We start from the raw sequence: 8,587 nt of genomic DNA, 5'->3' as shown, positions 1-8,587 counted from the left end.
GACCAAGCATTTCAGGTAATTTTTAAGCATTTCTCATGCTTCATAAGGCTCATAAAGCTTTATTCTCAATACACTTAGGGGACAAGACTTGACTTAAGCAGAGCAGTTACACTGTATGTATCAGTTTAAGGAAGTCACACAGGAAGCCTGTGGCAAAGCAGGCAACAGACTCCTAAGTGCTGTTCATATCCTTGATCTTGGGAATCAGATCAGACAATGCCTTGAGGTCACGAAAAAGGTTAAAGTCGGGCTGACAGCAATCAGCGTGGTGCTCCCCAAGCTAGTATGCACAGCACACATTTCCAAATATTTCTCAAGAGAGCTGTGTTTTATTCAGGCTCCTCGACAGCAAACACCCTGGCTTCTTCCATGGCAGCAGCAATTCACACTCTTGCCTTTCTGGCAGTGGGATGGTTGTGCAGTGACTAGAAGAGCAAGACAATCCCAAGATTGCTTCAGAAGCTGCAAGCTGCCTTAAATTCTATGATGCAAGGATACGCTGGGATTTCTTCATCTTTGCAACAACCATGGAACTTCCTTCCATGTTAAGGCACTTTACCTTTGTTAGATGTGGACATTACGTATTTTATGCAGGCACTATGTGTTTTATGAACAGAGATGTGCAAATGAGGATTTCATTGTACTGGAGATCATAAAGCTGGTAAGAACAGCTGTGCTTTATGTGTTCCACAAATATCTTCCTGTTTGTTACCTGAAATGTGAGTGTGCTCTTTAATGTCACCTTGTAAAAAATATCAGGTCCTAATCTGATCTGAATTCCATTCTTTGCCAATGACATTTATGGGAAACCTTGGGTTTCATGTCTTTTTGCATAATCACACTCACAAATATATATGCAGTCCAGCAGAAACATAATTGGGTTGCAAAATAAATGTGGCTATTCCTGTCCCCAGTGCTGGTCAGAAAGACAGCTTGCTGACAGTCTGAAGTCAGCTAACATGGAGAAATGGGGAGTTCCCAAATGCCTAACTGAAGTGCCCACAAAACCTCCCATACTTTGGAGAAATTAGTAGGTTTGGCTTTTTCTCATTTACGTTTTGCCTGGTTATTGAATACGCACTGGTTATCTGAATATGCATTCATTGCTAGAGGACCAGGAAGGGTTTGAGCTAATAAATGCTCCCTTGCCACTGACAACAATAACCTGATAATCTTTTCAGCTACCAGTAATGCAAAGGCAACTTTGTGAAGCACTACCTCAGAGAACTGCTTAGGCCTGAATAAAAAAAAAAAATAAAAAAAACCCTATGCAGTCTCTTATACCTAGATGGAGACACCCTGAGACTGCAATAGATGAATTGTGAATGAGAAAAAAAGAAAAGCTTTGGGTTTTGATACTGTTTGCAGACTAATGCATGTGGGTGATCTCTTACTGTAAACACAGATGGCTGTGATCCACAATAGGTCACGCTGAGAAGCCAAGCATGTATCTGTGGGCTTCCTATTTCCCACTGAAACAACAATTACTTGGCAGAATGGCATATATTTGTAGTCCTTAAAATAAAATCTTTTGGATTAGGCAGTTCGAATTAAAATACATTTTAGATGCATCAAGCTGAAGCTTAAGAACGGTATGTCTGATCATGTTTTCTTTACTGAGTGCAAATAAGGGCTGCAATTTTAGGTTTCAAAATGTTCTTAGAAAGATGGAATAGGAAATCCAATGCCATGGTACATGTGATCATGAGATTTTATGCCTGCTTGAACCAGTGAGCAAGGTAACCAATCATGGAAAATAGGATAGAGCACTGAGATGCAGCCACCTGCAAAGACATAGATGGATAGGAAGGACAATTCAGAAGTTAGAAAACTAGTCTGGAGCTTGAGTAACTAGGTTTGCTGCCTGCCCTAGTACATATTGACTAGATGACCCTGTGCTGGCTACCTAGTCTTTCCATGCCACAGTCCTATAATATGGCATAACAAGACTGGCTTGTATCAGCAGGCTGTCATTAGGATTGGTGCTCTCATAGGTATTTGCATAATCCTGTGAGACCATATAATTACCTAGAATATGTATACACTACCTGCCTGTAATAGGCCTGTGTACAGATAGCCCAACCTACAAAGGTCAACGGGCTTATCTCCAGATTAGTCTTGGTTTATGATTACGTATTCCTCTCACTAGGAGCTATGCAATGGGAGTTGAGAACCGCAGTGACTGTCTTCTTTTACCCCCAGTCTCTCCCTGGGTCAGTCAAACCACAGCAGTAGCATTAGTAGCTAATGGTAACCAAAAGGAGTCTTGTCTCCTAGGGAGCAGCAGTAGTATTTAAACGTGCATCACCGTAACATAAACCCCCAGGGGTCACCCCATGCACTGGCAACACAAAATAAGGAGCCATCACCTGAGGTTTCTGCAGCGCAAAGGTATTCTTTTCCATAATGGGAAACACAGGAGAGTACAGGGATGCAGTTGACCAGACGGTGGTGGTTTAGTTCTTCCTTCCGCCTGTATTGCTGGATTGGTCCATGGTTCAGGGGAGGACGTGGAGAACATCATCAGTTTAGAAGTCCCATGTGACACAGAGCCAGGCTCTGTACAGAGGGCATGATGCCACTGGGAATGCGGACAGCAGACACCCTGGGAGCTACAGAAGAGACAACGCACATGCTGCCAGGGAGAACAGTATTTTGAGGACCAAATCACAGTCGTCGTTTAAAGGCACAAACCATCTGCAACCATGCTCCTTTGATACCTTTCTGCTTAATCAGCGTCCAGTTATAGAATGATAGAATCACAGAGTGGTTTGGGTTGGACGGTACCTTAAAGATCATCTAGTTCCAACCCCCCCTGCCACAGACAGTGACATCTCCCACTTTGAGCAACCAGCAGGTTGCTCAAAGCCCTGTCCAACCTGGCCCTCAACACTTCCAGGGATGGGGCATCCACAACTTCTCTGGACAACCAGTGCCAGTGTCTCACCACCCTCACGGTAAAGGATTTCTTCCTTATGTCTAGTGTAAATCTTCCTTCTTTCAGTTTAAAGCCATTCCCCCTTGTCCTGTCACTACATGCCCTCGTAAAAAGTCCCTCTCCAGATTTCTTGTAGGCCTCTTTAGGTATGCAGTAATTCTCAAAGAATTCAGATCAGCTGAAACTGCCCATTTAACAGAATGCAGATTTGTTGGTGCAACAATAATAGATATTTCTTAAATTGTATTAGTTGTAGAAAATCCCATGAATTTACACATCACAAGTCTGCAAAATGCCATTTGTATGAAATTGAAACAACTTTTCAACCCAGCATTTAAACGTTCAAAATTTTCTCACACCTACAAAGCTTACCTGCATGATCGGTGAAAAGATGGGCACAGAGGATGCTCTCCCTGAATGCTTTGCTATACTTTTGAGGCCTTAGAGTGATCTAAACCTGCAGTGCCCCTCCTCATGCATGCCTCCTCTCTCTCTTCGTTGATGCTAGTGCTGATCTGGTTGCACAGTAAGACCAGCTCTTTGTTCCAGATGAAAAGAATGCAACAGCAACTGCAATAAAACCCACTAGAAAAAGGAAAAAATCAGTTTTCAAGTGGTTTACCTGAACTGCCATTTCAGGTTAGCTTATGTCTTTCAGTACCGTAAACTCAATGTGTACGATTCAGATGAGTGCCCGAACCTTGTAAAGAGAGGACTACAGAGGTGAGGGTTAAGCAGTCTTTTTCAAAAAGGTTTGAGAGATTGTTCTGTGCTTAGCTGTGAGTTTGCTGCATCTGTGTTACAAGCTAATGAATGCTCTGTGTACTTAAAAGCTTGTCAGCTTTTTCCAGCTGTGCCATGTGATCTCATAAAACATCTGATTTCCTTCAACAGATCTCATGCAGCATAGCTTCTGCAGTGCAAATGAATTATAACAACTTCCCTTTTTCCTTTGACCTAGTCTAAATCTCTTCTACCATAAAGATGATTTTGTCTTTCACCCAACATCCTCTATTTTAATAGGCTTTAGGCAACACTTCCCCCTCTGCCTCCTAGAGTATTTTCAAGTTGAAATATTACATGCCCATAAAGTAAGTCTAAAACTCCATGAAGCTTAAGCCGTACAGATTTCAGCTACTGAATACTAGCTTTTTCCTTACCAAGAGTTATTGTTAGAAGATAAAAACCAAAAATTTACCCCGAACATGCACCCATGTGAAAAACTGCCAGGCTGTCCCCATTTTGGAATGTCTAAATCTAGACTGCATTAGCAATCGGTGAATAATCATTAGTAATTATCATCACTGGCATTTGACAGATCTGTTTAGAGGAATAGCTTCCAATTTCTGATGGTAGCGTACCTCCCTTAATTGTGCCCACACAATAAGAAATATGCATGATTATTGTCAGTCTTGTCACTAACAGCTAGGCTTCATTTAGTAGATGGGAGATTATTTTGTTGGCCATGGAATGGGAAGCCTAAGTTGAAGGAGGTTACCATATATTTTGTGCCAAAGATATCAAGGTTTGCTTTCATACTATTCTGGAGAGGCAAGCTGCAAATTAATTTGCTTGGCAGCATGATCAGTTTATCTGCCTCACGCAGTTGATATTTTTGCTAATGAAGTGGGATGTAGCTTTCATGCCATATCATAGTGAGATGAAGTGAGGTAATCTCTCTAGTAATTTGAACCATAGTGAAATATGAAGAGGATGACTGGAATGCTGGATTTAATCTAGAATTCCAGAGGAAGCCATAGATGAGGCCATACATATGGGTAGCTGAACAAAATCATAGAGATTTTCAAGAGTTGTGTTTATGCTTGTGATTTTTTAACCACAGTGTAAAAAGCCACTCAGTGTTTTTTGTTGGGTTTGTTGTTTTTTTTTTTAAAAAAAACCAAATTTGTATAAAAAAACCAAAATTAATAGAATAATTGGCATGGAAAATCACATGCTCTTGCTTCCATGCAGTGACACTAGATCTTACAGAAAGTTCTGCAAATCCATTGGGAATCATCACTCACAGTTGAGATTTTTCTATCCATGATTGTCTGGATACTACAAAATGCTGAAAAGGCCTGCTGAGCAGTCTGTTTGTCTATACTTGGGATCAGAGGTCAGATGCTCTCAGCATCTGATTAGCATCATTTGGCTGAAGACTCGGATGCTCTTTGGCTGAAGACCTCAGCATCTGAGTCTTCAGCCAAAGGGAGCTGATGGACCATATGAGACATCCTGTAGCAGCAGTTACTACAATTCCTTGTCCTACAAGTATCACAGACATGTCATGTTTTCTAGTTGGGAATTTCACCAATGGAGTTTCAAGTCCAAAGTGATATCCTGAAGCATCCCTTTCCAACTCACAACAAGCAAAACATGAAAAGCAAACATGATCTAGCATATGCCCGAACCCAAGAATGATATTTGTGATGAATTTCCAAAGAAGCTGCAAGTGAAAACAGCATCCATGGTTTGCATTTTTGTACCTATTGGAGTGTTTCACTATATAAACCGGCTTTGAAATGAGAATGCTGCTGGGAAATTACTGCTGGAGTAAAAGTTTTGTACAACTGCAGCAGCTTGAGTTCCTGAACAAAATTTTATTTATAGTTGTGCTTGCTCGTGACTGAAAATAACCTGTAACATACTTCACAACTATAGATGGTGTCTGCTCTGTGATACTACTGCTGCTTTGTGTCTGAGTTTGTTCCTTGTTCCAGTAATATACCCAAATTCAGCAGTAAACATCAGAATGACTTGGATCAGCAACACTTAAGGCCTAGAGACCAGACCTCTGTTTGGTCCGGTTTGGATTGTATGCATTCCTGCCATCATCTTTCTCTTAAGCTTGTCTTTGTCTTCCAGTTTCAGCTGTTTTGATGGCAAGCAAGAACAATCATCAGAGGTAGTCTGAAACCCTTTCAGGGAAATCATTCTGACTGCTCAACATTCATGAGATGAACACTTAGGTTATGTAAAAGTAATATTCACCCATGACCAACCACGGGATGTTTCTTTTTTTGTTATTGGTGGTGGTGGGGTTTTTTTCTTTTTTAAATTGTTTCTGGTGGCTTGGGTTTTTTTGTTACACAGCTTTCAAATTGCCTGCTAAGTTTTTTATGTGATCTGTTTAGACATAAAAATCTGTGCAGAGCCTTTATGAATGTATTTATGTGTGTTAATATTTTACTTTATTGTAAAAGTAATGTAAGCTACTTTTTGTCACACTTACAGCTACATTTTAGGAATGGATCATTCCTGTTCAGGTGTAATAGTGAAAGACGCTAGTGGCTGCCTTTGAGAGTCTTTGATGCAAAGACTGCCACACCCCCAGACCACTCTTCCTTGGCATGGGAATTCTGGAAGCAGTGACAGGCAGGGCATTGCTCGGCCTTCCCATTCTTTCCCGCTCTTGGTGAACACCAGGCTGCCTGTAACCAATGCAACCCTGTCTGACATCATACTATAAACACCGTAGTTTATAATATGATCTCAGCATAATAGTATATGAGATCCATTTAATATGAAGGACTGGAGGAGTACTTTCAGCTGGGTTTGATAAGTGATTTGGGTGCCACCGTCCAGAGGACAGCTGTACCCTCACAACAGAGGCCTGCAATAGAGTGCATGGCAAAATAAAACCTGACAGCTGTTGAAGCCCCATCTCCTAAAATTACAGCCCTGGAACTTTTCTGTATCTCTGTAATTGCTGAGCTGAGACAGTGCTTAAAAAACACAGAAGGTTCCTTGTCTGCCAAAGTACAAAGGTACCACAGCGCTCATGACTGAGGTAATGAACAACGACAGAACCGATTCTAAAATATCAAACTAAAGTAATGCTCAACACCGACCTTCCAGGGTTTTTTCAAACTACCTACAAACATGAATTTTGCTAGTGTCATGACACTCCTGCTGGAGCACAAGTGATGATTATGGTGATTTTTCTTGTTTGAAGTGGAAGCCCATGGTACTTTAAATGACTTTTCTAAATTTAGAGATGTGAGTCAGGGTTGAGAACTGCATAAAATCTGATTTATAATTACGCCACAAAACTGCCCTTTCATAAGCGTTACCATGTCATTATATTAAGGCTATGTCTGCTAGAGCAAGCGCTATACACTACTGCCATGAATGTGATTAGCTTGACAAATATTTATGTATTTCTGAGGCTGTGTGAATCAAGAAAGGAATGTTTCTTGATGAAAGACTAGCCTGGAACTAAGGGGTTTAATTAATGTATTTGCCTTAGACTTCCTGGACCATTTAGGACAGGCTTTTTAGAAAGCGTACATACCCGCAGTGTTTACTGACCTTCATATGAATTGTGCACTGTGAACTCTGAAAATCAGCCTCTTAAGCTCGCAGGATACCACAGTACTACCAAATACAGGCTACCCGAGTTCTTCAGTAGCATGTTAGTTACAATTTCTTTTTATTCTTCTTGCACGTAGGGTGCTTTTATTAGCTTGTTTTCCAGTCTCTTTTGCATTACCTACACTTTTCCTGTAACTGAAATGGTCTTTCAATGCTCTTTGGATTTCAGCACTGCTTGTCTCAATTCAGCTTAATACCTGCCTGGTTTACACTGATTGAGTTCTTCATACATCCTTCATTGCCTTAATGTTGAATTATTAAAGTCTCTCCAGCAGAGAAAAGTAACTATCTCTTGGAAACCTTGAAACGCCCATGTGCCTTGTGCCTAGTACAAAAAGGGCAGATTAATTCCAAGCTATAAAAATAAATAGCTCTCTTTGTTCTTAAGAGGATTTGGATTAAGCAGAGTTGCTTTATAAGTATATGACTTCTTAGTATTGGAAGTTTGGAAATTAAACAGAATATGTTATCCACTCATGATTAAAAATTACCAGCTTTGGTATTTTCAACTTAGCTGCTCCTTGAACTTCTACCTACCTTGTCTTCCTGCCTGAGCTTTATGTACTTTACATTGTCATTTTTTAACTACTGCAGAAGAACTCCAAAATCAAAACTGTCATGGTGAGAAGGGAGAGAGGCAGTGAGGGAAATTCATCTATCTACCTGAAGAGCCCAAGGGGATTATTCCAAGAAATATGAATAATTACAGCACAACAGTACCTAGCCTCTCCCAAACCACAGTCCCGTCTGTCCTAGGACTGTGCTGGCAGTGACCGCCCTTGTGCTAGGGAATTCCACTGATGTCATTTTCACATGGTGTTACAAAAAAGTCCAGCCCACTGATTTCCACAGTTTGGCATATTTGGTTTTCCAAAGAAAGTTTTTGAAACCAGTATCTTCCTTTCTACGAACACTAAAAACCTCTGATAGTTTTCTGCAAGAGTTGGGTTTAATCCTGCTCCTCTCAGCTGAAATGGCTCCTCCATGTTTATGTCAACACTGCACTTAGATCAACACAGCCCCATCGCTTCCACCCTAGATGTGACTACAGCAGATAAGTGGTGGGGTGGGGTGTTTCCAAATTTCAAGTGATGCTGCAAGTATACGAAGGGGAAAGGTATGTTCTTAATATAAACAGGCACATTGAAAGGCAGGCATGGTTTGGGAAATTGGAATGAGAATCCCTCACAGAACAACTGGTAAGTTTCAGGGAGGATACAACAGGAAGTAAGAGTAACAGCCCTTAATCAAGAGCTTCTTCCAGAGCTGGGG

The sequence above is a fragment of the Strigops habroptila genome, chromosome Z, assembly GCF_004027225.2.
Source record: "Strigops habroptila isolate Jane chromosome Z, bStrHab1.2.pri, whole genome shotgun sequence".
NCBI lineage: Eukaryota > Metazoa > Chordata > Aves > Psittaciformes > Psittacidae > Strigops > Strigops habroptila.
Note: the sequence above shows the minus strand (reverse complement) of the source record.